Consider the following 18,835-nt stretch of genomic DNA (forward strand, 5'->3'; position numbering starts at 1 on the left):
AGGACTTGGAATTTTGTCGTACGGATTAGATTTTGGAACTTGAAACTTCATTTTGTGGATTGGCTTCTGAATCTGGAACATTGTCTGCCAGGTAGGCCCTGGGATCAGGACATTCACTAAAGGGTTGCAACCTGATTCAAGAGTCACAACAGGAGCATTGCCACCATGCAAATATGTGGCAAAATATTAAGAAACGTGTCCCTGAATGCATGTTTGGGTTAAAAGTGGCTCCTGTACCTGCTGTAGACAATAGAGTTAGATGGACCAATGGTTTGATCTCGTATAAGGCAGCTTTCTATGTCCCAATCCTTTGGTTGCCTCATGTACTGGACATCTCCCTCCACATCCCTCCACATCCACATCCATCCACTCACACACATTCAGCTAGCATGAAAATAGCCCTAAGCACACAAGGAGTCTTTATGCAAGGACAGGAATCCTGTTTGATAGAGGTTCCTCTCTTGTGTGGAGGTGCCTCTTTCTTGGTCAGAAAGCTGCTTCACATGCAGGGTTAATACATGCATCATGGCAGGGTTGTGTGGCTTTTCATGCATCCCTATGGGTGGTGTTCAAATGAACACTTGGCATCAGTGGTGCTGCTAGGGCATGACTTTGGGGCAGAAGTCCAAAGCCCCACACAGGAAGAGTGCTAGATTGGGCCAATTACCTATCTCGTTCAGCATCCTGTTCTCACAGTGAACAATGAGATGCCTGTGGGAAACCTGCAAGCAGAACATGAGCACAACAGCACAAACCTCCTGTAGTTTCCAGCAACTGGTATTCAGAAGCATATCGCTTCTGACAGTTGAGGTAGAACACATCCATATGGCTAGTTGCTATTGGTAACCTTATGCTGCATAAACTGTCCATTCCTCTTTTAAAGTCATCTAGTTTGGTGGCCATCCAGTGGTAGCTGGTTATGCTGCATGAAGAAGTAAGCCCTTTGAGCTTTCGGGTATCTTCCAACATTCAGCTACAACATTCAGATGACAATAAGTGTTATGAGAGAGAGAAACTTTTCTCTATCCACTTTTTCCAAGCCATGCACATTTTAGAAACGTCTTCAATTCCCCCCATACTCCCTTTTTTTAAAAAAAACAACAACCAAAAAACTAAGAAGTCCCAATCTTTCCTCACAGGGAAATCTCTGCATCCCCTTGATCATTTTGGTTGTCCTTTCCTGAACCTTTCCCAACTCTACAATATCTTTTTTGAGGTCTGCCTGTTGAGATTGGCCGGAGATGTGCTCATCGTAGTGCTCCATGATATTTCCTTGATGGCTACAAGAAATGGTGTGATCTCACCAGTTTTGTAAGACGTTTTGCCTATGTGTGTTATGCAAATGCCATTTTTAGACATCAAAACATTCCTTTTTACTCAAGCTTTCTCAGATCCATGACCCAGTTTCTATGCCTGTTGGATTTTTGATGGTTTTAGTCCTTGATTTTACTGTACTATTTTGATCTTATTAAGTACACCACTTATATAAATTGACAAAATAAATACAGATTAGCATATTTATTTATTTATTATTTTATTTATACCCTGCTCATGTGGATGGGTTTCCCCAGCCACTCTGGGCAGCTTACAACATATCTAAAAACATAATAAAAGCATCAATCCTTTAAAACTTCCCTAAACAGGGCTGCTTTTAGAAGTCTTCTAAAAGTCAGTTAGTTGCTTATTTCCTTGACATCTAAAGGTAGGGTGTTCCACAAGGAGGGTGCCACTACTGAGAAGGCCCTCTGCCTAGTTCCCTGTAACCTCACTTCTTGCAGTGAGGAAACCAGCAGAAGACCCTTGGAGGTGGACCTCAGTGTCCGGGCTGAGTGATGAGGGTGTAGATGCTCCTTCAGGTATACTACGCTGAGGCTGTTTAGGACTTTAAAGGTCAGTGCCAACACTTTGAATTGTGTCCAGAAACATACTAGGAACCAGTGAAGATCCTTTAAGACCTGTGTTATATGGTCCTTGTGGCCACTCCCAGTCACCAGTCTAGTTGCCGCATTCTGGATTAGTTGTAGTTCCTGAGTCACCTTCAGAGGTAGCCCCAGGTAGAGCACATTGCAATAGTGGGAGATAATCAGGGCATGCAGCACTGTGGCAAGACAGTTTGCGGGCAGGTAGGGTCTCAGCTTGCGTACCAGATGGAGCTGGTAAACAGCTGTCCTGGACACAGAATTCTACTGTGCCTCCGTGAACAACTGTGAATCCAAAATGGCTCCCAGGCTGTGCACCTGGTCTTTCAGGGGCATGGTTACCCCCCCTTCAGGACCAGGGAGCCCCCCACACCTGCCCACCAGACAGTCAGTAGAACTGGTTAACTCCTCATTCTAGTGGGCCACCAGGGAATCAGCTGGGAGGCCATAAACATGGGATAAAACACCCCCTACCCCTCTCTGGAAACAATTTGGATGATTTAAGGGGTGGGGCAGACCATCCAAATCAGTCCCACCTCTTTGCAGAAAGGAAGGGTTGCGGAGAAGTCTAGTTGCACCAGGAAGTGATCCGACCATGGCTCTTCTTTTGTTTCACTTTCACTTAATGTTAGACTACTCACGTCCATAAAAGTGTACACCAGACCCAAGCCATGTCCATGGCTATGGGTTGGGTCAAACTTATTCAGGGACAGCCCCATGGAGGTCATTTTTTCCATGAAGTCACAAGAAGCCCCTTGTAAGGTCATGTCAGCATGGATGTTAAAATCTCCTAGGACAACCAAGCTTGGTGTCTGCAGGAGAACATCCACCACGACCTGAAGCAGCTCAGGCAGGGAATTCTTGGTGCAGTGGGGAGGTCGGTACACCAATAGAAATCCTGTACTGCTCCTATTGCCTAACTTCCAGAACATGCACTCAGAAAACTGGATGTCCCTAATAGGAAGCCTGGTGCAAACTACTGACTTCCTAAAAAGCACTGCAACCGCCCCCCTCCATGACCTGGATTGCTGTGCATAAGAGAAACCTGGTGGACAAGCAGTGGCAAGGACAGGCCCATCTGCCTCTTCCAACCAAGTCTCTGTTACATATTCCAGATCAATTCGTCCATCCACAATCAAATCATGGATGGCAGTGGTCTTGTGAATCATTGAAATGGCACTGCACAGCAGCACCTTAAGGTCATGTGGGTTTCCCTTGTTGATTCCAGTATCCTTCCAGTCAGGACCAGACCCTAGTCATCAAACAATGCCTAAACCTGCCTCCTCGGTAATGACATATTCTGCTCCTAGCATAACTCCTCCTCTTGCCCATGATTACTGAGATTACTGTAGGTGTCCTAATGCAACCCCCCACCCTGGTGGAACCTGCCCAGCCATCCTATTGGCTAGGGCCCACTCCCAGGGCAACCCTGAACCTCTCCCTTAAAAATAAACTGTAAACCAATAGAAAATAAAACACAATATATAATTATAATCAGATTAAGATAATGCCCACCCCATCTAAACATTAAAAACAACCCCATTTAGAATTATGGATGCCTACCCCGACTGGTTTATTTACCACTATAAACAACAGGGGCCAAATGCCCTCTGAATGGAAAGTGAGTATTATTTTCCTGCTTTATAAGAAAAGGAATAGGATGGATTCACAAATCTATTGACCAGTTAGTTTGTTAGACATATCCTTAAAGCTATACGCACTGTATCACCTTCAAAAATTATCCGACTGGTTGCAAAATAACATTGTTCATGAAGACCAAGTGGAGTTCAGTGGAGGGCACCATTGATCAATGTTTTACTCTGAACCATATTGTAACAAAATATACTAAGAACATTAAGAATAATCTTTATGTAGCTGCATTCGACTCTATTAAGCGAAACGGAGTGTGGGAGAAATTTCAAATTGCTAACATTGACTACAGACTTTTGCTATTGATCCAAGAACTATACAGCAATACAGACGTGCAGGTCAGAGTAGGTTTAGATTGTGGTATGACTGATGCTTTTAAAATGTCATGAGGAGTGAATCAAGGTTGCATTCTGGCTCCCACTTCTTTATCTTTTATGTTAATGATTTGGTGCCATATTTAGCCAATGCAAACTCCCCCTCTCCAGTAATTAGGAACAGAAAGATCTCAATATTGATGTATGAAGATGATTTAATACTCCTCTCTCTTTCCCAACAGGGTCTGTGTTCAACAAATGCTGTAAACAGGAAAGCCTATCTATAAATTACTCTAAGAACAAGATTGTGATTTTTGGCATACATGGTCATAGGTATAGATGGTGCTTGGATTAGCATGCTACAGAACAAACTCACTCATTTAGATACCTGGATATACTCTTTAGAGAAACACTCTCTTGGAAGTGTCATATAGAAGCAGTGCAAGTGAGTGAAAGGCAAAGCACAGAAAACAATAGGGGCATTGATGAAGTTCTAAAACTGCCCTAAAGTTATCTGCTAGCAAAGTGCTCACTCAAATGATCTATGGTGCTGAAATCTGAGGCTCTGATCTGAACTCCATTAAAGCTTTGGAAACTGCACAGAATATTTCTTCCCCTGAAACTATACTCTCTACCATCAGATTTCAGCAGGTCTTCTTCGTACATAATCCAGGTGGCCAACAATTAAGGCAGTAGTGGACCGAGCTCAGATAAAGTATATTTTTAAAAGTGCTACTATGCCTGCTGAACATTTTCCTGCACTGTGTTATAAAGAATTGGGTGATAACCAACTCTGGCAAGTAGCCTGTCAAATAAGTTTTAGTCTATTATTTTCTAGAACTGGGCTCCACTTTGACCTTGAATAAGTGCCCACTAAGGGACAGGCTCTTCTGAATTGAATCCAGAAGAGACCTACAACTAATTAGAAACACCAAACCCTTGGTATCCACTTTTGAGAACAGAGCATTTTAAAACTAATTATCTGACCAAACTCTCACCAGTTTCCTTAAGAAAGGCCTTTATTGAGCTGTGTTTCCAAATGCTGCCCAGTATAGTGTTAGATGGCCCCTACAAAAATGTCCCATATACAGACTTCTTATTTGTAGTCAGCTTCAGGAGGAATACATCACTCAATATCTGAACTTAAGATGTGAAAAATGAGAAACCCAGAGAAACATCTAACTCAACAGATTTGGCCAGCCAGAGTCCAGAGCCTACCTAACTTCGCCACCATCCCTCATGTATGGTTGCTAAGTGTAGCGACTAAATCCTAGCTCAAAGAAATCTCTTCAAAAGAAAACTTGGCAAAGTTTTCCAAATAATGCCTACACAAGACTTTTATTTATTTAATTATTAAGTATGGGGTGCAGGACAGGCCCCCAGACAGAAATGTTGTGATAGGAAGAACTGGGGGGAGGGAAGAGGTTCAATCCCCCACAGATCATTTTTTTATGTGGATGGTGTAGAAGAGATAATTTCATGGGAGTATGGGAGTCAATTTAAATTTACCCTACCTAAGGACATGTACAAGCTACAAGCTGGGAAAGCAAAAAATGGCATCAGTTCTAACATCCTTCTTCTTCTTCTTCTTCTTCTTCTTCTTCTTCTTCTTCTTCTTCTTCTTCTTCTTCGAGATAACATTATAGTCAGAGCCATGAAGATGCAGAACATTTCTTTTTTAAAAAAATTGCCCAGTCTCTAGGAAAGATTAATATAGATGGAATTCCATCTGTTGTCCTTCCAGATAGATTTGTCATTTAAAACAAAAACCTCTGTAGGGAGAAAGAGTTATGCTGAGATCAAACCAACAAACCATTTTTAACCTTATTAAAGCCTGGTGCTCTTCTGCATGGAGGATTTAATCCTACTGCAACAATTGCATTTGTTTGCAGATTACAATTGCAGTCTGCCATCATTTACTGTTTGGCTAATATCAGTTACTAATTGTGCCATTTGTTGTGTTTTCTTTCATGCAGCACATTCCTTTGCCTTCATAGCTTTTGCATCAACATGTAACCCATGTGATGTATTGCTATTTGCTGTGTGTATAATTTGGGATTGGGAAGAAATTATTTTGGTTCACATCTTATTGTGAACCTATGTAGTTGACACCTTCAAAAAATGCATGAACTGCAGCACAGTTATTCTTCCAGATTTGCGCAAATGTAACACTGCTTCTTTTTCCATCAGTGTTAAAATAACCCCTTAGGCTACATAACACTCTTCTCCTCTCCTCACCTCCATGTGCTCCCTAAATCTGTTCTGTGGTTTTCCCCAACCCTCTGGAGCAGGTTTGGGGAGGGTGTGGAGCATGTGCAGAATGAAGAATGGGATGAAACCCCACTTGTGCAAGAAGAAATCCTTGGAGTGGCAGGACATTGAATACTGCTTAGTGTGTATGAAGATAGTAGATGAAAGTGTGCATAAAGTGAATATATTAGTGAAAATGACAGACAAAAGTGAATTATATTATTGGGAACTGCTTGTAAAATATTGTATATCATCTAATAAATTGTATGCTTCTTTTATCCCATTGTATCCATCCCTGCCAAGATATCTGGTAGATTTACCAAATGTTAGAATGAGGATACCATACTGGACGAGCCAACATAAAGGAGTTCCTAAGAAGGATAGTTTGCGGCTGCAACTCTTTATCAATAAAGGACATAATTCATGCACCCCCTGAGTGCCCTTTCTATGACAATCCCAGAAACAATTACATCCACCCATTGCTAAAATCGCAGAGGGGAAGATCATCTCTTGCAAAGACCTGTTTCTTGCTGTACGATATTGAGATATAGATATATATATCCTTTAGAACAACTTAATTTCTTGTTAAGGTTTTACAGATTCATGTAACAAAACTTGGGTGGGGAACGGGAAATGATTCATCCACTAGGGGTCGAGGAGCAGAAATGTACACCATTATTAGTAGCAGTATTCCTGTTAGTATTATTATTTTATGTGTATAATGTCTGCTTGTTAAACACAATAAACCAAACTGACTGACTGAAAATACTGCACATTAGGTCAGATTTTATACAAAAATGTCTATATTAGGAGCAATATGCATTCAAGTCTGATTTCCATGCAGACTTAAAAAACTCACAAACTGATGTGAACATAAATGTGAACTGAACAAGACTGGAAAAATGAAAATTAGAGAGAAACGACAACAACAACAAAATCCTCCCTTTTCCCCCCATGGAGTTCAAGTCAGCATATACAGTCCCAACTCTCTCATTTAAGGTTGGGCTAAGAAATATGGACTGGCCTAGGTCACCCAGTGAGCTTCATGGCTACATTGGGATTTGAACCCTGGTCTCCAAGGCCCTACTCCAGCATCTTAACTACTACATCACTCTTGCAAATTCATCCATCCCAGGTGTAACCCCAGGAAATGTGCTTCTGCCTTCATAGGTGGCTTTTGCAGCTTAATCCAATGCTTTTAACCAAGTAAGTGCACAGCTGACTGCAACCTACATACACTTTGTAGTGATGCATAGACACCTTACTGTTTACCTGAAATGGGTCAATCCTTTCTGAACATTCCAAGTGAACATTCACAATAGATCAAGGCTCTTTAATCATTAACTCATAATGCTTGCGAACCACCTGACACCCTTGCCACTTGCCACCAGATGTATCCTGCAGGAGAAGGCACTCTGCATACCAGGGATGTTGAGAAGGCTGTTCCCAAGGAAAGCATCCCATCATAAAGGGACAGGATACAACTATTCCCCATGCATAAAAGAAAACACATTGTCCTTGTGCAATAAATCACAAAAGTTTGCATGCAACTCTGAGTATTAAAACATGCTTAGAAACTTTGAAAAGGAAATCCTCTGTTATTTTAAACTCTAGCATTTGGAATTATATTATAATTTTAAGACATGGGGAAGGTGAATGAGCTGTCTTCAGTAGGTCACCATTGAAGCAAGTCCATTGTGCAGCCCATCGCTTGACTGCATTCCATCAAATCTTTGCTTGAATGCTTGCATCTAAGTGAGGATCTGGGACAGCTCTTAAACTCTAGCTCATCTGCATTGTAAGCGCAGTCATGTGTCCCCCCTATATATATTTTTTCAGGATTGAATTTAACTTAGGCATGAATCTTCATTTTCTACCAAGTGCTCTTCCCTATTTTTCATTCTTGAATGCAATGACATTTCTGAAATACCTAACATCAAAAAACCCTTACTGCAAGGGGGGAAGAAGCTCTTTGGTCAACTACAGATTACTTTTGAAAGAAGATGACAATATTTGCTTAATTCTTAAGGTTAATCTGACATAACATTTGGTGTGTTTTATGGACAGGGGAAGTGGGAGCATTATAAGTGGGGCCCATAGCAAAATGTTGCAGTGTGAAGTGCTTCTGTTCAGGATTCCAGACATTCAGTTCCACCCCTGCCTCACATCTTCTGTTATCCCGCCGCCAACAATCATAATTTCATGTCCACTGAGCATGCTCATTGGGAACTTTTGATATGTGAAAACCGTACAGAACTGTTGCAAAATTAGCAGAAGTACAACATCTGTTGGAAAGCTAAGTTCTGAACTTCAGGGCCAACCATAAGGCAGAGTGAGGCAGCTGTCTCAATCAGCTAAGTTTTTGTATCCTGAAAGGGCAGTAAAAATTAGTGATCTACTTTATTATTGGTTTTTTTTTTCCTGGCAGAGAGTTTAAAGAATGTTCCTGAGATTTTCCGTCTCAAATAGCAAAACAACTTGATCAGCTTTGGCTACTGTGCACCTTGGGGTGATATTTTTATTTTGCTATTCAGATCAGGTATAGGAATCTGCAAATATCAAATTGCCCAAATATCCACAATTCCTACCTGATGTAGACTCCATTACCTTCTCTGGTTCTTATCGGTTTTTTGACATATGTTGCAAAAAAAAAATCAAAAATCCATTATACTAGCTTAAACCAGAAATGGCAGCCAGCATTAATAAAATGTAACTAATTCCAATCTCCCCCCCCCCCCAACCCTCTAGTGCTTCTAATGAACAAGACTTTACAACATGCATAATTTAAAGTTGAGTTAGTTCTGGGAGGTAAACAAATGCCTTTTTGATGTCTTGGACATAGAACTCAAGTTAATGCTTTCTATTAAGTTTGTTGCTATTGATAAATGTGCTGCTGTTGAATAAAAGAACCCAAACAGATGGTGGGATCAAGTAGCAGAAATGTTTGCTCTCCTGAGTAATGCCTATTTGATCCTAAAAGATGCCTCAAGTGAAATCACAAATCTCTCCCCCGCACACATAGCGTAACCAATATACAGTGTATGTTGAACCCATCAACCTAAATATGAGCATGTTTATTAAATTCTTAGGGTTTTATATATGATGATGATTGCCTTCAATGTGGTACAATAAAACTATGATGACACTTTAAAAGAAAAGAGAGAGAGAGGCATAAATTACATTTTACCTGTGTGTTGCTCATAACCTAGTAATTACGGTGCAAGTACTTTCATGAGCACATCAGTAGAAGAGGTTCAGTGCTCTAACACGTGAAACCCGAATGTTCTAACATGCACTAAAAGACATGTCACCATATCTGAGAAATGTTCAAAAGCTAGGGATAGGTGACTATTAGCAGTCCGTGCCACTTTTATATATTTATAATAGGGTTGTGTGCTGGATTTGGTCAAAGTCAGAATCCCAAACCAAATCATACCTCTGGTCTTCTACTGGTCCTCTCCCAGTAAGACTTTGGCTTTACCAAATTCAGAGCTCCAACACTGGCAAGGGCAAGGGCTAAAGAAATTGCCTAGGTGGTAGAAAGAGAATTGTGTCTCCTTCCCTCTCTCTCTCTTGATGGACCTCTCTCTCCACGCTTGGAAATGGAGGTCCAACCCATGAGACTCATCCTATAATCCATGAGGCACTGTGCCTCCCCCGGTACAGTGGTGGGAGCAGCTTCTCTTTGGGACATTCCCATTCCACTGGACAGTGCCTCTAAATCAGCAGTTCTCAACCTGTGGGTCCCCAGATATTGTTGGACTACAACTCCCATCATCCCTGAGCTCTGGCCTTGCTAGCTAGGGGTGGTGTTGTAGTTCAACAACATCTGGGGACCCACAGGTTCAGAAAGGCTGCTCTAAATATTCTTCCAATTATGGGCTTTAAATTCCTGCACCTTCATATGCATGTTGCATGAGGTGCAGCAAACCAAATTGAATCCTCGCGAGGTTACGCTAGACAGGCTCCACTCATGGTTCCCAATCTGCTGGTTGTTAAATGTCCATGCCATTTTAATACTGTTTTTAAAAACAGGTTATTTTTATTCATCTTTTATTGAATGTTGTGGTTAAACAATGACATAAACCTCCTTCTTGTGTGATCTGACACAGTTAAGTCCAGAATTTACCTACGAGCGTAATGCAACTGAATAGTTACAAACAAGGATATCTATTAAAATGTGGGTGGGTAGATAAGTCATGCTAAAGGTCATATGGAGGGAACTGAAGGTGCAGAACAAGTTAGAAAATAATGGTCATTGATGCACATTAAGGAAAATATCATTAGCTCAAATAATTGAGCCCAAATGCTCCACTGTTTCTCCTACTGAATGCATGATTTTATCTTCTTGCTAAATCCAGGAGTTCCTGCAGGCATGGTGCATATTTTCTCACAAAATATGTTTTTAGCCATGTAGATCCTCTCAACATTTGTAAATGCAAATTATCTCTTAAAAAGAAGTACTTAAATAGATATTTTCCCCAACATGTATTTCTAAATGCATATTCAATATGTGTAAGAAGATGCAACATTCTCAGAAGTGCAAAATCTGGTTGGTTTATTTTGAATGTGTTATTATTCTGTGTAGCTGGGTGGGAAACATCTATTCATCCTGAAGGTCACATTCCCTTGTGGGCAGTCTTCCAGTTTCTGCATGCCAACTTCTTGGGCATGAGGTGAGGCAAGAATGTGTGGCACAATGGATGTGACTCTTAACTTTCCACACTAGGCTAAACTCAAAGTTAGAGGTTTCTACAAATACATATTTATACAGATTCCTGCATCCCACACCCCACTTCCAAGCACTAAATGCTTAAGAAGTAATTACTGGCCAGTTGCCAATCTCCCCTTCTTGGACTAGGTTCTTGATCCAGGTGCTCTTGGAGGCAATTGATTTTCTAGATCCTAGAATTTAGGATTTAGGCCTAATTTTGGCACAGAAACCGCTTTGGTCACCCTGTATGATGACCTCTGTTGGGAAAGAGATAGAGGAAATTTGTCCCTGTTCATTCTCATTGACCTCTCAGCAGCTTTCACCATTAACCATGGTATCCTTCTAGAGTGTTTTTCAGATGAAAACATTTCTCTATAACTAGGCCTTTGGCTGGTTAAACAGTCTGTACCCTTTTAAATATGTTTGCAGGAGCAGATGGTTACTTTTTTTTGTTATGTATTTTGTGTTCTCATTTTATGTTTTTATATGTTTTTATATCTTAGGAGCCACCCTGTGATCTCCGGATAAAGGGTGGCATGCAGAAAGAAAGAAAGAAAGAAAGAAAGAAAGAAAGAAAGAAAGAAAGAAAGTATCAGGGAACTGACATCAGAGCTAGAGGCGGAGGGAAGGCTCTCAAATGATGCTGGAGAAGGGCCCAGCAGGGAGAGAGGCAGCTCCGCAGATGGGGAAGCAAATCAGCGCAACACCAGGGATATAGAGGGGCTGATGGGGGAATCGGCGAGAGGGCTCCAGGACTCTTCACCGGACACCAGCGGGGAGAGCACGGGTCCCCCGCTACCCATGCCCACCCTGCGCAGAAGACTTCCGGGCAGAGAGAGTAGGAGGAGACTGGGTGTCAAACAACTTTTATGTTGGAAAAGATTTAAGAAACGCCCACTGACGGATTCTGCTAGCGACTGAGGCAGCCACAAAGTGAAGGGCTGCCCAGACTGAAAGGTTTAGCAAGGCAACAAAGCCTGGAGAGGCGGCAACTTACGCACGAGCAACCCATACACATTACAGGAAGGAAGGAAGGAAGGAAGGAAGGAAGGAAGGAAGGAAGGAAGGAAGGAAGGAAGGAAGGAAGGAAGGCTGGTCTAGGGCAAATACTCCACCACCTGAACAACCTCAACTCCCACCTGCATGCCTTCTTATTTATTTACCATCTGCATGTCAATGTATTCTGCTTCATTCTTAGTGTTGCCATTCTCCATTGCAGGGAGAAGGATGAGGACAAAACTAGAATCAGTTGACTCTGCCCCTCATTGACTCTGTCTCCAGCTACTGGTGAGCTCCCTTCTTTGCACAAAAGCAGTCTCAGTAGGAACCAGCCACCACTACAAGCATTCAGCATTCAAGAAGACATTCTAGCAAAGCAAATCCAAACAAGAGGTATACAGAGCAGGGCCAGTGAGCGGCAGAATCTGGGGAGAGGGTGTGTGGCCTGGGGAGAAACCTGCATGTTACACAGACCAGCCTGGAGGGCTAAATTTTACTCCAGGACTAAAGGTTCCCTACCCCTGTCATATACAAAACCACAAAGATCCAGTGCATCAAACATGCCAATCAATGGCCAAGCAAGGTGAGAATGTGGCAAGTTCCATCTTCACCAATCTATGTCGCTGAATCATAATCACATAGAAAAACATTCAGCTCATGAAAATAGACTGATTCTGTACTTTGAAGCCAACTATTCACATCCTATTCATTATTTTAACTGTAGTCTTAAAGGATGATGAAAATATGTTGATGGGTAACCCGTCTGGCTTTCATGATCTTGAATATCTGCTCCGAAAGAATGATACATGAATATGCTTTTAAAAAACATGTTAATGGTAGCATGCAATGAAGCAATTTACATATGGTATAATGTAAATGTTTATTTTATACAATTCTGTCGTGCTTAATTCAAAACATTCCCTCGGGCAAATTATGGCTGTGTATTATCCCATACAAGGAACAGAACGTGCATTATGTGCAACCTCATCTGTTCCAAATGCCAACAAACACTAATCACAGCAGACTTTGCTCAGGGTAAACAGGGCTTGCACGGCACATACAAAGCAATATACTCTAATCATGAATCGATGAATTTCATACACGCACTAATTAAGCTGCCATCGAAACTCATGTATTTAATACCAACATCGATTGGTAAACTTAAGCAAATCAATATGTTTAATTAACAAACCAATTTATTAGAGGAAAAACAAACCCGTCTGTTAGTCAATGCAATCAATAGAGTAAAAGCCAAGGCAGTGTGTAAAACACATCATATATTTGAGTCTTGGCTTGTTACATGCCTTGCTTGGCTTCAGAAGAGAATTAAAATCTTTAATTCAAACTAGGACCACCATGAAAGAGTATTTCCTGCAAGCCGTTATCAGGCTGTCATTGAATGCAGCCTCCACAATACTGGCAAGAGCTCACTCTGCTTTCACACCAACATCTTCAAGGCATCAGGATAATTTGGCAAATCACCCACCGCTTGCTCACTTGACAAGCTTCTCAGTATGTCCATAGATGTAATTTCTGGCCATTTCTTAACTGTAGATGAGCACCATGAGCCTGGGAAAGCAAGGTTAGAAGGAGGTCTGTAGAACCTGATCTGTAGACCAACTCTGAAAAATGCACACAACAATATGCTGTTGGGAGGTTCTGCTTCTCTTGAATGCCTTTGGTTCAAGGTCTCTTTCTGCAGTTTCCATCACTCTTCCCCCCCCCCCCCACTTCTTTAACACAAGCTATCAATTTTTACAGAACTATATGGCCAAATAAGCAGAGGGAATTTCTCTGTTTGGGCAAGATTGGAAGTTGCAGATGTCTCTGATGAATGAATTATTAGATAACCTCTTTCCCATTTTAGCGATGCTCTTTGCAATATTAGTAAATTTTGCTGTTCAATTTCTTTCCTCTTACTAGCACTGAATATGCGAAGAGTGACCTCTCAGAACTGCCTTGAAGGCTCCCCAAAGAAAGGGGAAGATGCTGAAGGGGAATTATTTCAAAGCAAAATTGCTCTTGCCAGCAAGAGGAGGGGGGTGGAAAATATATCTATGAAGTCGGAAATTCCTAGTAGAGCAGCATTAAGTCTCCTTGACTTCAACATCTCTCTTCTTTTGCATTCTGGTCCAATTTCCTAAGGAGCACAAAATGATCTGAAAAAGTCCTGCATAAATAATTGATTTCTTTGATATGAAATTCATCTTGCATGCTGCAGTTCTGTGTTGGATTCTATGGTATTGACACTGTATTCTTAGCCTCATCTTGTTCATAGTGATGGTGCTGATGTCCCTAAATAGGGTGATGTTCAGAAACTGAATTTTGGATGTATTTCTCCCAGGTATATTTTCTTATAAAGATTCCAGACTGCACCACAAACAGGGTCAAATTGAATCTGATATGTGTCAAATATTCAAAATATTTAGTTCTCTCCATTGTTCTTTGCTCCCTTGTTAGAACTGCACTGGCTAGCTGTGTGCTACAGGGCTGGGTTTAAGATCTTGCTGGTAGAAATAGAACTCAAAATTAAGTGTGGGGGGATCTCAGACCTAGGGGCCAGATGCAGCTTTTCAAGCCTCTCTATAAGGCCCTCGAGACCCTTCCCAGGCCACAACCTTTCTTGAAAGGTATATGACCTCCTGCCCCAGCATTCAATCCTTAGTGCCAGGCCTGACTGGTGCCTGTCCTTAAACTGTGATAATGCCTCTTGATTGCCTAGATTGAGGATGAAGAGATGTGCAGAAACCTCTGACTTAACTGTGGCTGGATTTACCCTGTTTTGAATTCATTGCTTTGCCCATTTTTGCCTCTGACTCTGCCCACCACGGGCATGTGATCAATTAAAGGTTGCCCACGAGCTTTAGATGTTTGCCTGAAATGTTCTTCTCTTGTAGTGTGTGTGAATGGCTGAGCCATGATGTCCATACTGCCAAAAATGTCTTACTATTTATTTCCCCTGTTTTATTTTGCACTTGCTTTCAAGTCTTAATACGTAAACCAGTTGGGTATTTCGTATGTTGAGCCGTAAATAAATCCCAACAAACAATGGGAAAAGTTCCGCAAGAGATCTGAAGCTTAGGATAAAGTCTTGGGTCTCTACATTCATGTTGGCTCATAGGGAGAGCTCAAGTAATCTCTGCATTTTGGAATGAACCTACCCATTCTGCATACACCCTCAGACCAATTTGTGGATCAGAACATAAATAAGCACAGCATGGATCCTTGCACAGGTAGATTCACTGATTATCAATTTCTTATGAAGTGGTCTTGGGGGCGCCTTATTATTTGTTTGACATTTTACTTACAGAAGATTACTCTCAACAATCAGTTGGAGTTGTACTTGCTCCACCTCAATAAGGGGGAAAGCTTACATGACTTACTCCCAAGAGGAGTGGGTGAAGGACTCCACCACATGGCCTTCAGGAGACCTTTTAATGTACCTTTTATTTGCTTGCTCTGCATGGTTTCTGGTGCTCTGGGTTGTTATTTGGCTGGTTTGCTTGGCATGTAGTGCAGGCAGGTAAATGGTTGGTCAGTATCATGAGGCAAGCTGGGTAGAGAGCACTTCACTATCCTTTTCCTATTGGCAGCCAGCTCAGAGAGGGGCTGTTTGGTTTGGTGCATTTTGGGTCTGGTAGTTGAGCACTGAACAGCAGAGGTGGCTGACACCTGTTAGGTAACTAGGGATGAAAAAAGGAATCATTTTCTGTTAAAGCTTGCATTTGTCTAATGTAGGAATGTTTCTATTCCAATGCAGTTTCTCTTCTGCCCCAAACTATGTTTTTCATCTCATTGGCCTCTGCGGGGAAATTATGTAGTTCATGTAAATTATGTAAGTTACCTAATTTACATAATTAATTACCATAATTTTCCATGTATAAGACTAGTTTTTGTGTTTTGTTTTACTTTAAAATAAGGTTAAAAATCTGGGGGCGCCTTATACATGAATCGTGCATATGCCTATTTTCTAAATCTGGGGTCCTCAAAAGTAGGAGGCGTCTTATACATGGGGCATCTTATACACAGAAAAATACGATATATGAATTGCATTGCCATGTTATTTTGCTCTGTTGATATCAGTGCAAAGGAAACACAATCCAAATTGGGTGGGGGGATAATCAATTATGAAAGCAACACCAGGAGTAAATACTCTTCATATATGCTGGATTGATTTCTGTTCCATACATGGGGTGAATGAGCAAACATTGGAAACTTCCAGTCCCTTAAATATCTCCACTTTTGACTGATGTATTTCCAAAGTCTTCTGGAAGTGCAGACTCAAGATTTTATCTCTCTCCTCTTTTGTTCAGAGGGTGATCAAACAGTCTCTCATTCCGAAATATCTTTTGGACCTTAGGTCCAGTTATAGATATTTGGTCGCCCTGCTGAGAAGCAACGGAATTATCTTTAGGTGGGAATTCCCCCAAGGCCTATCCTTCAGCTACAAAGGGAGAAAGATAAAAATAAGATCAGAGGACGACAAAGACAGATTTTTAAGAGACCACGGAGAAGACCTGCAGAAAGAAGCTGAAGAAGAGTTAAGAGCACTAGAAAGAGGAATTTTGGACATACCAAGACTACCTCCTGAATTAAAAGACCGCCTGGAGAAGGTGATACCACCAACAGAAGAGGAACAGGCACTTGGTGCAGTTGGAGGAGAAGCAAAGTAACTACATCATGGCTCTGCAACTATTAACCTGGAATTGTAATGGTCTCAACTCCCCCCAGAAAAGGAAAACTGTGTTTCATTTATTAAAAAAGGAACAACTGGACTTGATTTGTCTACAGGAAACACACGTAACTAGGATACACAGGAAAGTATTGATCCACAAAAGATTGGGCCAGGAGTTTATTTCTTCAGACAAGGTTAAAAAAAGAGGGGTAGTGATTTATGCAAAGGAGAGACTATTACCAAAATTTATCTTCAAAGATGACCAAGGAAGATTTGTGGCAATTGAAATTCAAACACAAGGAGAGAAATTTTTGATAGTAGGAGTTTATGCACCAAATGAGGGGAAATCTGAATTCTTTAAAAAGTTGCATGAGACCTTGATGGACTATTTGGATTATAATATGATTTTGATGGGAGACATGAACGGAGTGGTATCTACACATATGGACAAGGCACAAAGACAGGTAGTCACTAAGGATGGCAGACTACCGAAAACCTTTTTTGAGATGACAGACAACTTCGACCTAGTTGATATCTGGAGAGCAAAGAATCCCCTGACCTGAGGGAACCTTCTTCTCTGAAGCCAAATTGACATGGACAAGAATTGACCAAATATGGATAACTAGAGGAATGGCACCAAAGACAAGAAAAGTGGAAATCTGCCCAAAAACTTGTTCCGACCATAATTCTGTGAAGATGGAGATGAAACTAACACCAACTGGTTTCTTCAGATGGAGGATGAATGACACCCTATTCAGATATGAAGTGCTTAAGAAGGCCCCCAAAAACTTGAGAGATTATTTTGAGATAAATATGAACACCAATGTGGAAAAAAGAGTAATCTGGGACGCAAGTAAAGCTGTTATGAGAGGGTTCTTGATACAACAGAATGCAATAAAGAAGAGAATTCAAAATGAGAAGAAGGATAAAATATTGGAGAAAATAAAGGAAAGTGAAAAGAAATTGAGAGCAAAACCAAAGTCACAAGAGATTTTGAGAGAAATAAAGTTACATCAAGTACAATACATGAAAATGTTGAATCAGGAGATAGAATGGAAAATCAAACAAATGAGACAAAAGACATTTGAGTCGGCTAATAAATGTGGGAAATTGTTGGCTTGGCAAATGAAAAAAAGACAAAAACTAAACACGGTTACAAATTTAGAAGTGGAAGGTAGGAACATACAGAACCCAGCTGAGATTAGAAACTGTTTCCAGAGGTACTTTAAACAACTATATACACAAAGACCACAGAAAGAAATGGATTTAGATTGATTTTTGAAAACAAATGGATTACAAAAAATCTCTCAGGAAAATAAATTAATGCTGAACTATAAAATAACTGAACAGGAGATAGAAGGTGCCATTCAGAATATGCAACTAGGCAAATCTCCAGGACCGGATGGACTGACCTCTAAATATTACAGGTCCGTAAAGAATGGTTAGTACAACCTTTGAAGGAAGTCTGTAGTGAAATAATGGGTGGGAAAAGGGCACCAGAGTCGTGGAAAGAAGCGTATATTACACTTGTACCGAAAACAGAGACTGAAAAGACGCAGCTCAAGAAGTACCGCTCCATATCATTGCTCAATGTGGATTATAAAATCTTTGCAGACATTTTGGCTAAAAGATTTTAAAAAGTCTTAATGGAAGAGATTCATAAAGACCAAGCAGGCTTCCTCCCGGGTAGACATTTGTCTGATAATGTGAAAAATATAATCAACATTTTAGAAAAAATACAAGTGAACATAAATACTTAGGCAGTTTTGATATTTGTGGACGCGGAGAAAGCTTTTGACAACATTTCTTGGAGTTTTATGAAGAAGAACCTACAGGGGATGGGGGTAGGCCAAGGCTTTGAAAACGGTATAAGTGCAATTTATTCAGAACAAAAGGCTAAATTAATTGTAAATAACGTGGTGACGGAAGAATTTAAGATAGAAAAAGGGACACGACAAGGTTGCCCAATCTCCCCATTGCTTTTTATATCAGTCCTGGAGGTCCTGCTGAATATGATTAGAAGGGACCAGTTGGTTAAAGGTATACAAGTCGGAGCTAAACAGTACAAGTTAAGAGCATTTGCAGATGACTTAGTATTGACGTTACAGGAGCCAGAATCTAGTACTAAAGGGGTTTTGGAACTGATTCAAGAATTTGGTCAGGTTGCAGGATTTAAACTGAATAAGTTAAAAACTAAGGTCTTAGAGGAAAATTTAACACTGATTGAGAGAGAGAGGTTTCAGAATGAGACAGGTTTAACAGTGGTTAAGAAAGTGAAATACCTGGGGATTAACATGACAGCAAAAAATGGGAA

Source organism: Podarcis liolepis (genome assembly GCF_965112155.1).
Source record: "Podarcis liolepis genome assembly, chromosome: Z".
Lineage (NCBI taxonomy): Eukaryota > Metazoa > Chordata > Lepidosauria > Squamata > Lacertidae > Podarcis > Podarcis liolepis.